General features: G+C 35.6%; 1 long non-coding RNA gene across 1 annotated transcript in view; it reads right to left on the bottom strand.

Annotated features, from left to right (window-relative positions):
- Positions 1-6,497, bottom strand: part of LOC145249019 (uncharacterized) — a 54,167-nt gene extending 47,670 nt beyond the window's left edge. The window contains exon 1 of the long non-coding RNA XR_013863443.1: positions 5,905-6,497. This is a non-coding gene — a long non-coding RNA (uncharacterized LOC145249019). The remainder of the gene's footprint in view (positions 1-5,904) is intronic.
- Positions 6,498-12,749: the final 6,252 nt, after the last annotated feature.

The following is a 12,749-nucleotide window of genomic DNA, read 5'->3' as shown; positions in this document are numbered from 1 at the left end:
ATCCTGAACTTTCGTCTAATTAAAATATGCATTTCTCTGCATTATTAATGGACCTCAATCAAGACCGTCTTAAAAGACAAGATGGCCGGTGGGCAAAAATAATTTAATCTGCTGACGTCACCACGGATAGTCCTTAGTTGCTTGACACCGGTAGTCACCGGTAACTCGTAACGTCTTGAAGTCAGTGTAATATTTCTTTTTTTTATTAAAATGCCTTCACTGTGCATCATTCCAAATTGCGGACGAAATTATCGTAAAGGACCAAAAAGTGACAGTATTTTCATTTCCGAAAGATAAAGAATTATAATGAAGTAATAAAAAAAGATTTTACACCATCTCCATTCAGCAAAGTAAGTTTTAACGTGCTCCCCCCCCCCTGTATTTAACACGATGTAACTATAATTTAATTCAAGATTATCATCCTAAATTTTTTACCATTCAAAAGAAGCTTCAAATAAATTGCTAATATTAAAAAAAAATTTTTACAGCATACAAAACTAATGAAAATGCGAGACAACATCGACTCTTTAAAACGCGTTCTTTTGAAGAGACGATTTTTTTAAGCTGTTGACACACATGTTTTAAAAATCTAGCAAAAATTAATTTTTCTGAAATTTTTCAATGTTTAAAAATAAATTATGCCGGCTGATAAAATTTTTAAACTTTTTTTTTAAAGCTAGAAAGATAAAATTTAAAAATACTTATTTATATATATATATATATATATATATATATATATGAAACTAAACTAAAAAAAAAACAAAAAAAACGCGCGTTCATTCGTGGTCTTTCGTTCATTTCATTAACGTAATTGGGTTTGTATTACTGTACACATAGATTCGAAAAAGTTGTCAAAAAACAAATATATAACAAATAAATGTTATCAAAGGCAAGATAAGTTACTTTTCTACCAAATATTTTTCGTGTTTTTATTCAATGTAACATGTTTATTCAGCTCGAAAAGCATACAGTGTTTACCGATGTATTCGAAAATTCAAGATGGCGTCTGATTCTCTCTTTAACACGGTAAGTTTGGAATAAGGTGTTATAAATAAAAAAACTATACAAAATACTATTAAAAACCCGCCGAATATATGTCAACCTATGTCACGGTAACATATATTGAGCGAGTTTTTAACAGTATTTTATCCGACTTTGTATTTATAACACCTTTTCCCAAACTTACCGTGTTAAAGAGAGAATCAGACGCCATCTGGAATTTTCGAATACATCGGTAAACACTGTATGTTTTGCGAGCTAACTAAACATGTTACATTGAATAAAAACACGAAAAATATATCCAGTTTGGTAGAAAAGTAACTTATCTTGCCTTTGATAACATTTGTTATATATTTGTTTTTTGACAACTTTTTCGAATCTATGTTTACAGTAATACAAACCCACGCATTTTAACAAACTGAAAATATGGATATAAAAAAATGATTTTGCATGTTATTTTTGTTATGTGGTGAAATAATCTTAAATAAGAAACATGATTTTTTCTTTAGGTTAATTATTTTTTTACTGTGCAATATTTCATGAATTTATTAAAAATATTGTTTTTGATTTTGAAAAAATATTGTGGTTCATTTTGATTAAAAAATATTCATTTTGATTAAAAAATATTCATTTTGATTTTAAGAAAATATTAATTTTGATTTTAAAAAAATATTCATTTTGATTTTAAAAAAATATTCATTTTGATTTTAAAAAAATATTCATTTTGATTTTAAAAAAATATTCATTTTGATTTTAAAAAAATATTCATTTTGATTTAAAAAAATATTGTTCATTATGATTAAAAAATATTCATTTTGATTTAAAAAAAAATATTGTTCATTTTGATTAAAAAATATTCATTTTGATTTAAAAAAAATTCATTTTGATTTAAAAAATATTGTTCATTTTGATTAAAAAAAATAGTTTAATTTTAATATTGGTTTATTGTCTTAACTCATATCAAATGTTTTGCTTGTGTTCTGCTTCAAATATTCATAATCTTACATGCATAATTTTCATTTAATTATATTAAATAAACTTCAAGCTTATTTCAAATCAAATCGTGTTCCTTCACTTTTTTAAAATGTAATTTATAAGTAATTAAAGAACGCATTCTAATCTTTAAAATCTATAATACAACGAAATATTCAATTGCTTATAATATACTTAAACAAACAACTTGTGTTTTTTTTTATTATTTTTTTATTATTAATATTAGATGAGTTTCAGTATAAATCATCGTGTTCTTTATTTTAATCCAATTTTGAAGTTTTGTAACGCTGTCTGTAAAAATTACTGTTCATTATTGACAGTCTAAGAGTTCCACATATCTTGCTTGTTGGGACGTCGGCGATGACGTCATTTTTTCAGCTGGCCGGCCATCTTTATAACGAAGGCCACGCCTCAATTCGAACATTCAAGAAGGACTGTGACTTGTACACAAAAAATAAACCCATTTTGGTTAAATAAAATGATTATTTTGAATTTTTGTATTTTTTCCCGAGTCGTTGCTATTTGCTGATTTTTTTTTTTTTTTTTTTTTTTTTGTAAGGAAAAAGAGTTTCACCCTATGCTCCCGTCACCGTTATGAAATCAGAGACTGGTCAATAACCCCTCTCCCTACAAGGTCATAGTTTGACAGTTTAAGGGCTGTGCGTTACACGTGTTTGAAAATTAAAATTTCTCTGTTCAATTATGCAAATTATGCTTCATCAAAAGTTGTTAATAAGAGCCAATGTTCATTGTTTTTGTATTATAAAGTTCGGCATTTCTGCGGTATTCAGGCGAACCCTATTGTTAGGGGCGATAACTCCACTTTTTTCTTGGTCAAATAAATAACAAGATTTTTTTTTTCTAAACACAAAAATATCTGAAAACCAAAACATTTATTATAAAAAAAGATGTATCAAATATAATTGTAAAAACATTGATTTAAAAGTTTGCATAAGAAAATATAATTTTAATAAAACAATTTTGTAATTAAAGCAACATTGGATTTTTATAAAATAAATTTTTTTTTGTTTTGTTTTTGTTTTTCAAACAAATAATTTTAATGGAACATTTTTCGATTTAAAGCAACTTTGGATATTTTTTTTATTTTTATTTTTTTTTGTCCACTGTCCTTTGACTGAAAAGTGCCACCCGGCGACAGTTTATGGCGCTCGCCCGAATACTACAGAAGTGCTGAAAATTCGATGAGAATGGTTGGGTATATTTCAATGAGTAAGTTCATACACATTGGCAGACAATAAAAAAGGCTTAAATGTTGAGCACGTGGTACAATGGGGAAAGGAGTCGCTGGTTACTTTTAATGCATCTAAAACCAAGCTTCTATCTTTACATCATCAACGTTCTGATCCCAATCTGGCATCAATTGAAATGAATGGCTCTCGTCTTGGGGAGGCCTCATGTTTTGACAAGCTTCTGGGCTTGACTTTTACTCCTGATCTGAAATAGAACATGTACATTAAATCTGTTGCCAAGGCCGCTGGAAAAATGGTGGGATCCTTCTATCAATTCTCTACCGATATAATAGCCAGGTACGTCCAAGGATGAAGTACTGTTGCCGCATCTGGGCAGGAGCTGCTAGAAAGAACTTATCTTGCCTTGACAGCATTCAAAATAGACTTTGTAGCCTAGTGATGGAATCCCTTTTCTCTTCTCTGCAACCTCTATCTCACAGAAGAGATATTGCGAGCCTGTCTCTGTTTTATCGTTATTTTCATGGGAAGTGCTCGTCTGAGCTCCAGTCTATGGTCACCCCTCGCCAAACTTTCATGAGAAACACTCGTCTAGCTAAAAACACTATCAATAATTTCACTTCTTTCCCCATTGTACCACATTCTTAAGATCAGAGGAGAGAGAATCAGAGAGAACTTGGTCGTTAACGGTCTTTGATGTACTGCTATAGATGATAGTGTCGTCAGCATAAATGTCAACGAATGATCTGAGGATGTGATTTGGAAGATCATTGATGTAGATTAGGAAAAGAGTTGGGCTCAGGATGAACTCCTGAGAAACTCCAGCATTAATACTGTGAGCTTCTGATTTCTGCCCATTAACCACTATTATGAACTTATCAGAGAGAAATGATTTAATAATTGAGAAGACATTTCCAGCTATATCATAACTGGAGATCTTGTTAAGCAAAACTTTATGCCATACTCTACCAAAGGCCTTTGATATGTCAAGAGCAACTGCCCTAGAAAGGAAGCCTCCATCAAGAGATTCGCTAATCCTATGAGATATAACCGTAAGCACCTCTGCTCTAGATCTAGCAGAATGGAAACCATATTGAATATCGCTAAGAAGTTTTTTTGTTTTTTTTAAGGTGGTAGACTACTTCTCTATTTAACACAGATTCCAGCAACTCACTCATGAGACACAGGAGACTTATTGGTCTGTACTGAGAGGGAGATGAGCGATCACCTGAATTCTTAAATACAGACCATACTGACAAGGTTTTCCAGAGTGTTGGGAAGCAATTCTCCTTAAGATAACGCTTAAACAGCATTGTAAGTATGGGAGCTAGTTCTGGTTGTAGCCTTTTGAGCACTATAATAGGAATGCCGTCAGAACCAGTTACTTTACTGGAATCAAGGTTTTTGATTAGCTTGGCAACTTCACGCACAGATATTTGTATATCGGATAGAGTATTTTCTAATACAGGAGGAAATACTGAGGGTTGGCGGCCTTGGTTGCATAGGGTAGAATTAGCTGCAAAGTTCTTGGCAAAGAGTTTGGCTTTGCCTGATGCTGACAAGATAACCTCAGGTCCATTGATGATAGTTTGGATAGAGCTGTAGAGGACTAGGATATATAAATCCTAATCCCGTTACAAAAGAAAATAATGAAACGAATGGAATGAAGGAAACAAAAACTCAATTGCTGGATAAGATAAACGTGTCGTTTATTTACTGTTGAAAGAATTAATGTTTTAGATATAACACGTGTTCATGTCTGCGCGGGTGTAACCATCGTTTGTTGCAGGAATGGTAGTATAGAAGGAAAAAGGAAATGTGTACGTGCTGCCTTCGGCAAAATGCCGGTCGACACCTTGTTTCAGACAGCCAGTTAACTCAAACGCACCAAAAAACAAACGCATTTCGTTGGGGGAAAGTACGAGGTTTTATTGGTGAATTAGGTAAAAAAAAATTGAAAATAAAACAGAAATAACAAGGTATGAGTTTACTGTGACGGAACGGACACGTATGCATTAAGAGAGTGAGAGAGAAAGGGCTGCATGTAACTAGGCAAGGAAGAGAAAGATTGATAGAAATCTTGCACGACCGTGTCGATACTGGCGTAGATGTAGGGAATGGTAAACTGTTCTAGACATGATAAAATATGCTTAGAAAATAATGTTACTGCAATGAGTAGAGAGACTTGAAGGCATGAAAAATAAATGAACACGTTAACTTATCTAGCAATAAATGAGAAAACTATAAGATAGAAAACGGAGGGAAGATTATTAAGAAAGGCAAGGAAACAAACAAATAAATTTAAATCCTTAAGTGAAGAAATAATATTAGGTGAAACCGCGAGAAAGCACAGGCATAATCGTTCACGGTTGACAGTTTAAAGGCTTCCAAATCCCTTTCAACTGGTAGTTCACGATATAAATGACTTATTGCTCGCCTCCCTATGAGGGAGAAATTGACTCAAGGTCGGTTCAATGCGGGGGAAAACCAGTTTCCCAAATGGGGGCACTCAGGACCTAGCCAACAAATATAGTTGCAGAGAACCGAAATGCTAAAAGAATTTAGCATACTTCAAATATTGCCCCAATAAGAATAACGTCAGTCTAAATGCATTGCTAATTACATGAAAGCACATTATTCTAGGAGTAGAAGAAGAGTAAATTCAGTTTAAACAATACAAAGAAAAACTTAAATCGAAACCTACCCAGTTATGTTAGCGGCATGAGGATCGAGAAATCAACACGTCCTTAAGTGCTGGCAGGCGAACTGAAAGAGCGTTTATTCGAAAGGCCCGCCAACAAGTGGCTGAAGTCTCGTTGACGAGAAACGATAAACAGAGTTATTTTTCTATAAAATTAACCAAAACAATACCTAAAGTTCCTTAAATAGAGATTTAGCGTGAAAGAAAGGAGAAAGAATAAAAAAAAAGGGAAAGTTTAAGATAACGTCACAGCAAACGAGAAGTCAAAGGTACGGTGACAAGTAAAATATGTCCCCAATAAAAAAAGGTCCTTTTTGCAAAATATGACAGTGTGTTCATCTCACGTTCGGGTCACTATCGTTTGTTCACACGTGGGAAGAGAAGTGAGTAATGTAGTGGAAATGAGAATGATAGTCCAGCGTGTAGACAAAGACAAAGGATAGAGGGTTGACATCAGTAAAATTGTGTGTCATGTTAGCAGTCAACTACGCGAAGGTATTCTCAGGGCCAAGTTGTATATATATATATAGAGAGAGAGAAAGAGTGAGAATGTCAGTCCAGTTCATGGAGAGAGAAAGCATATAAAGTGTACGTACTGTTTGTTAGCTTTTTGCCCCACATGGTAGCAAGTGGCGTAAGGCACGCTTGCCGAAACAGCGGCGGCTGGTCCGTAGACCACTCACCTTGGAAGGCGAGTTGTAAAAGGGTTGGAAACAGCTTGTCTCTTGTTTTTATAGTTGTTTCCTGTGGTCTTTTGCTCATGTGGATTTCCTTTGAAAGGGGAAGTGACGTTGCCCATGTGTGCGTATGTGTGCGCGTATGTGAGTACATGTGTGTACGTCAGCATGTGTGTGTATACACGTGAATGTGAGTGTATGTACACGAACGTGAATATATGTACATGTGTGGACGTGCGCGGGTATGTTCGTGTGCACGTATGTATATGACAAGTAATATAGCTTGAAATGTGAACGCGTGTTTTTGTGTGAGACTAGAAAAGGCTTGTGCAGAGCACATGCTTCTGTTCAGGATCCTGTTTGCTATTTGCCAAAATTGATGGGAACCAAGCCGCTGCTCAGCTACTTTGGATTTAACAGACTGAGCATATAACTCTCTTGCATTTTTTATTATTCTTTTGCAATGGTTGCTGGCAGTCCTGAAAGCGGCTTTAGTCTCAGTACATCTATTACGTTGGAAGCAATGGAAAAAGTGATTTCTGTGCGCAATGGCAACAGCACATTCTGGAGAGAACCATGGTTGACTGTTAGATTTTTGCTGAAAGGTTTTGGAGATCTATACCTCCAATTAACCCTTCTGTCAGGTCTGATACTATAGAGGACACATCCTTTTTAAACATGGAATGCAGAGGGTTTCTTTTCTAAATTCAAGTTGGCTTGTAAAAATTTGAAGCTAATTTGTTTTAATTTGAAGTTAATCTTTTTTTATTTAAAGTTTGGCATATAGTTTATTTTCTTCTTTTTTCCTTTTTCTTTTTGTAAGATAAAAGGCGCTGTTAAAACGTCGTTTCAATGTGAAATCAAAAAGAAACATATGAAGTTGTTGTCAAAGGGAAACAACTCTGTCAAAATACTCTTCATATTGACAAAGTTGTTTCCCTTGGACAACATTTGACTTTTTGTCTGCTTTTCGTACGGTGCAATTTATATTCTTTTTATTATTATTAGCAAGCTGCCCAACGTTGTTCGCTCATAAATTACGCTTAAATATGATATTTTAATTCATAAAATTTCGTATTTATTATTATAGGGCAAGATTTCTATTGATTATTATATTGTACGCAATATATATATATATATATATATATATATATATATATATATATATATATATATAGGTTCGATCCTCGGCTTGGGAGAGGTGTTAGTCTAGCGGCACTGATGAGTTGTGAAACAACGAAACAGGTCTGTATGTCGATGACTAAAATATATTTTATAAAGCTCCCCTCTTTGGTAGAGCACTCTCGAAAATTATCTTACTCGCTACTTAATTTAGCTGAAATAATGCGAAGCTCGCGATTTGTTTACAAACAAACGTTTGAGCCCTCTACGAGTAGCGGACCGATGTTTATTTAAATAATCGTTCGGACAGGTTAATTTCGGGCCACCGATTCCGTAGTCAAGGGGTAGGACTGCCGACTGTCATCACGACGGTTCTAGGTTCGATCCTCGGCTTGGGAGAGGTGTTAGTCTAGTGGCACTGATGAGTTGTGAAACAACGAAACAGGTCTGTATGTCGATGACTAAAATATATTTTATATATATATATATATATATATATATATATATATATATATAGTAATGATTTCAAAAATTAAAAAAAAAAAATGGCTTGAGTGCCATCATCTGGAATCGAAACCAAAATTCATTCTTAATTGCTATTTAGCGTTACAATTTTTTATTGTGACTATCGAAGCTATCGTCAGATGGTTAAAAAAAAAAAGAAAAAAGAAAGCTAAAAATTAAGCTATAACAGACACAAGGGGAAAACGAATGAACACGTATCCAAGAAGGTAGGCTCTCTCTACCGTGCTAGAAAGTTACTCACGCCTGAGAGTATCCTATACCTCTACAAAGCCCACCATTCGCCCATTTATGGAGTATTGTTGTCATATTTTGGCTGGTGCATCTGCTACTAGTCTCTCACTCTTAGACAAGGTTCAAAAGAGAGTCGCGAACCTGATGAGTCCGGAACTGTCATCTGAGCTTCAGCCTCTGTCCCATCGACAAAATGTTGCATCCTTCTGTTTTATAGGTATTTTAATGGTAGGTGCTCTTCCGAACTACAAGCCCGATAAGCAACAAAATCCCACCACTTCACAGTAGAAATCCCCAGATGCTAGAAAGCCTTCTACTCTAATAATTTCTTCCCCAGAACTGCTACACTTTGGAATTCCATTCCGGGTTCCTGTTTCCCTGACTGTACTGACATGCAGAAGTTTAAGTGTAATGAAAACAGACATCTTGCTGCTCAACTCGCTACATAGTACCCCTACAAATTATGTCCCAAATGTCTCCTACATCAAAGCGGCACTGTAACTTGTTTGGGGTGGAAATGCAATGAAAAAAATTTAAAGCTAAGAAGTTAGTTGATTTAACCCTGACATGGTCAACTGTCTTTTTTTTTTTTTTTCTTTTTTTTTTTCTTTTTTTTTCTTTTTTTTCTTTTTTTCTTTTTTTTTTTTTTTTATTCCTTAGCAGCTCTTTTCACAGACTAAAACCCAAATCGAAATTATTCATAAGGTCCAAGTACTCTATATATCAAGTTTCAAGTTTGGAGATTAAATATTCAGAGAGAAATTTGTTAGAGACTCAGAGAAGAGAATAAGGCTACAAAGTCTATTTTTAAGTCTGTCAAAGCAGGATATGGGCTTCGAGCAGCTCCTGCCCAGATGTGGCAACAGTACTCCATCCTAGGACGTACTTGGCTCTTATACAAATAGAGGATTGAATCGGCAGTGAGATATCTATTGGAGCGGTAGAATGATCCCACTATTTTTTCAGCAACCTTGGCAACAGATTTGATGTACGTGTTCCATTTCAGATCAGTAGTAAAGGTCAGGATAGAAGTTTGTCAAAATATGAAGCCTCCCCAAGATGGGAGCCATTCATTTCAATTGATGCCAGATGGGAGTCAGAGCATTGATAATGTAAAGATAGAAGCTTAGTTTTAAATGCATTAAAATAAACCAGCCACCTCTTTCCTCATTGCACCGTAGAGTTAATAAAAAAAAAAGAAAAACACAAACCATCGCTACAATAGTCAAAAATACTGTTCGTAGATACAAGACTGTTGGAGTGGACGGTGGACCATTCCTGACGTCATTTCAAGTAAGCAGGTTCTGCTTTCCTGTTAGTTTGGACTAAGATTCAGAGGGAGAGAATTGTAACATTACTTGTCCTTCAGTTGGGTGGGAACTCCACTCAACTAACATAATTGACAGCATTTCTGTTGACATATTATTGATTTCACTGTTTCCAAGTCTTCTTGTTATTCCTTTCAACAATTAGCTGTATATCTAAAGCCTCCATGTGTATCTTTACAGATAGCTGTTGTGATTCTGTCACTGGAGTATGGCAGCTTCAGGTAGCAGGTGTTGGAGAGAGTGTGTCGTGTCCATTTTCCACAGCGGAAACCATGTTTGCATGCAAGATGAGATCCGTTTTTGACAAACTCTTACCAAATCAGGCAAAATCACAAATGACTATTTGCGTAAACAGTAAACATTTCATCGCAGGAGAGAGGTGTTTTTCAAGAGTTACAAGAATAACACCTCATCCTGGGATGGGGGTACGATCAGTACGAGAGTTGGGAATATGCTATATATCGTGCTGTACACCTATAAACGCCACCAGAACTAATCAAGATGTTGCTTGAAATGACACCAGCCACATAACAGCATTCGAGGAAGAACCGATCGATTCCATTTTTGAAACATTCGATCTTAACCCTCCTCAATCAACACCAGAACAACAGAGGTGTATTCAGGAAAGAAAAATCACTGATCCACTAATGATCGATCTTAAATGAAAGAAAAATTAACAGCTTTTATATAATAAAAGCTTGGGGGTGTGGTTGATTCTGAGATGGACTATGCCTGACGTCATTTCCGATCAGCAGGTTCTGCTTCCCAGTAAGTTTGAACTGAAGACTCAGGGGAAGAGAGTCGTAACTTTACTTGTCCTTCAGCTGGGTGCAATTCCCACTCAATTAATATACTTATCTGTATTTCTTCTGTTAAAGTGTTATTTATTTCACTGTTCCCGAGTTTTCTTGTTATCCTTTGAAACATTTACAACAAAAACTTAATTTTATTGTAAACAAGTGAAACATGCATGATCCCCCTCCCGTGGGTGCGCAGCGAACGAGGCATAAAAAAATAACTAAGTTCAGCATTTGCCCCCCTCCCCCCCATTTAGCCCCCAAAATCCCCAGGGACGTCAAATCCTGGTGAAAATGAACAAACGGTGCAGTTTTAGGCCTTAACATATGTAACTTTGAGTTCTGCACCATACAAAAGAAGAAATGACTAAGTCCATCATTTGCCCCCTCCCCTCCCCATTTAGCCCAAAAAGTCCCGAAGGCCTTAACATATTTAAATTTCTGTTCAGCATCATAGCAAAACTGCTAAATAGACATACACAGAAAATTTTTGACAAATATGGTAAAAGAGTCCCAAAAAAGGAGTGTTTTTATTAGCCCTAAAAGAACCCCTTGGGCCCAACCAAGAGTTATCATGAAGTATAGACAAACAAAATTATAAAGAAATCAGTTACAACTTTTTAGAAAGTTTTATAAAAATTCAAGGCATTGTTTTTAATAAGCACAAAAGTGTCAATTGTAACCATTTTAACCTGAAATGCACCCCTAGGGGTAGGGGCAATTGGAGTTTTCCTGGAAAATCTGTTCTGTTACTGTTTTACTCATATCATGTTTAATGTTTATGCAAAATTTCAAAAACTTCCAAGACGTAGTTATTGAGATAAGTGCGGACAGACGAACGGACGAACGGACGAACGGACAAGGGTGAATTTACAGGTCCACCCTCCTTTTGTCGGGGGGGCAAAAAAATATTAATCAGTGCAAGCAAAACAGCCATTGCAAGTCTAAACCAAAAAACTTAATCAAGTATTCAATAAACAGCAATGTAACTCCTTATCGAGGAGCAGAAATCATTAAAGACAATTCTGAGAAGCAGATCAAGTTTCAATGAAAAGTGTTGTTACAGAATCAATTTTGATATCAGGTTTAATAGCTCGGTTCACCAGGTATAAGAAAGTATGCTTTGCTAGTGTTCAGACTAATTCATATGAAATAACATTCTAGCTGGGGATGGGGCATCCTACCAAATGCCAGGCATTCACCTGCTATCTCATACATCCCAGCCAAAAGATTCTAACCATCCCTTTAAATGTAATGGCTTGTATCTCTCTTGCACTTGGTTCACCGGGTATACTAGCCAGGTAGTTCTTTAAAATTCTTTTTCATTCGTCCAGTAGTTCCTATAATTACTGGAATGATGGAAATCTTCCTAAGATTCCAATTTCTTTTCATGTTGTACATAAGATCTTGGTATTTCATTTTATTCTCTCTAATTTTAATTTTCTTACCATTTCGTTCTAGATGGGGATGGGATATTGTTGTGGTGAAACTAACCTATGTTATCTACTAATAGACTATTCCAATCTCAATAAATACCAGAAGCCTAAGCTGTAAGGTGTCAGTCGATATCCGGTGGACAAACCTAGGTCGTTTGGTTTTTTTTTTTTTTTTTTTTTTAACACAGTGATCACCACTTATCAAGGCCCGGAAGCCACTCAGGGATAAGGGTTATTGCAAGTACATTACGTTAGTGTGGAGATTTGATGAAGTGTTTACTTAAGGGGGCGGTTCATTAGGAATTTGTTAACGTTGGACTTGAAGACATCCAAGTTGTAGTCCAGTGGGAAGCAGGCAGACGGAACAGAGTTCCACAGGCGTGCAGTTCTAATAAAGAAGCTTTGTTCATGGAATCCGCGTTTTGATTTAGGCACAGATATAGAGTGGGGGAAATTTTTCACAGTGGATTCAGCTAGACAGGTGTTTTTTGTGAAAGATTGGCGAGGGGGGACCAGAGATTGGAGTTCAGACGAGCACCTGCCATGGAAATAACGATAAAACAAGGATAGGCTCGCAACGTCTCTTCTGTGGGAGAGAGGTTGCAGGGTAGAGAAAAGGGCATTCCCCACTAAGCCACGAAGTCTATTTTGTACACTGTCAAGGCAGGATAGGCTGTTTTTAGCAGCTCCTGCCCAGATATGGCAACAGTATTCCATCCTTGGACGTACTTG

The sequence above is a fragment of the Euprymna scolopes genome, chromosome 27 (genome assembly GCF_053919585.1).
Source record: "Euprymna scolopes isolate OS-2025 chromosome 27, ASM5391958v1, whole genome shotgun sequence".
NCBI classification, from domain to species: domain Eukaryota; kingdom Metazoa; phylum Mollusca; class Cephalopoda; order Sepiida; family Sepiolidae; genus Euprymna; species Euprymna scolopes.
Note: the sequence above shows the minus strand (reverse complement) of the source record. Positions and strands in the feature narration are given on the sequence as shown.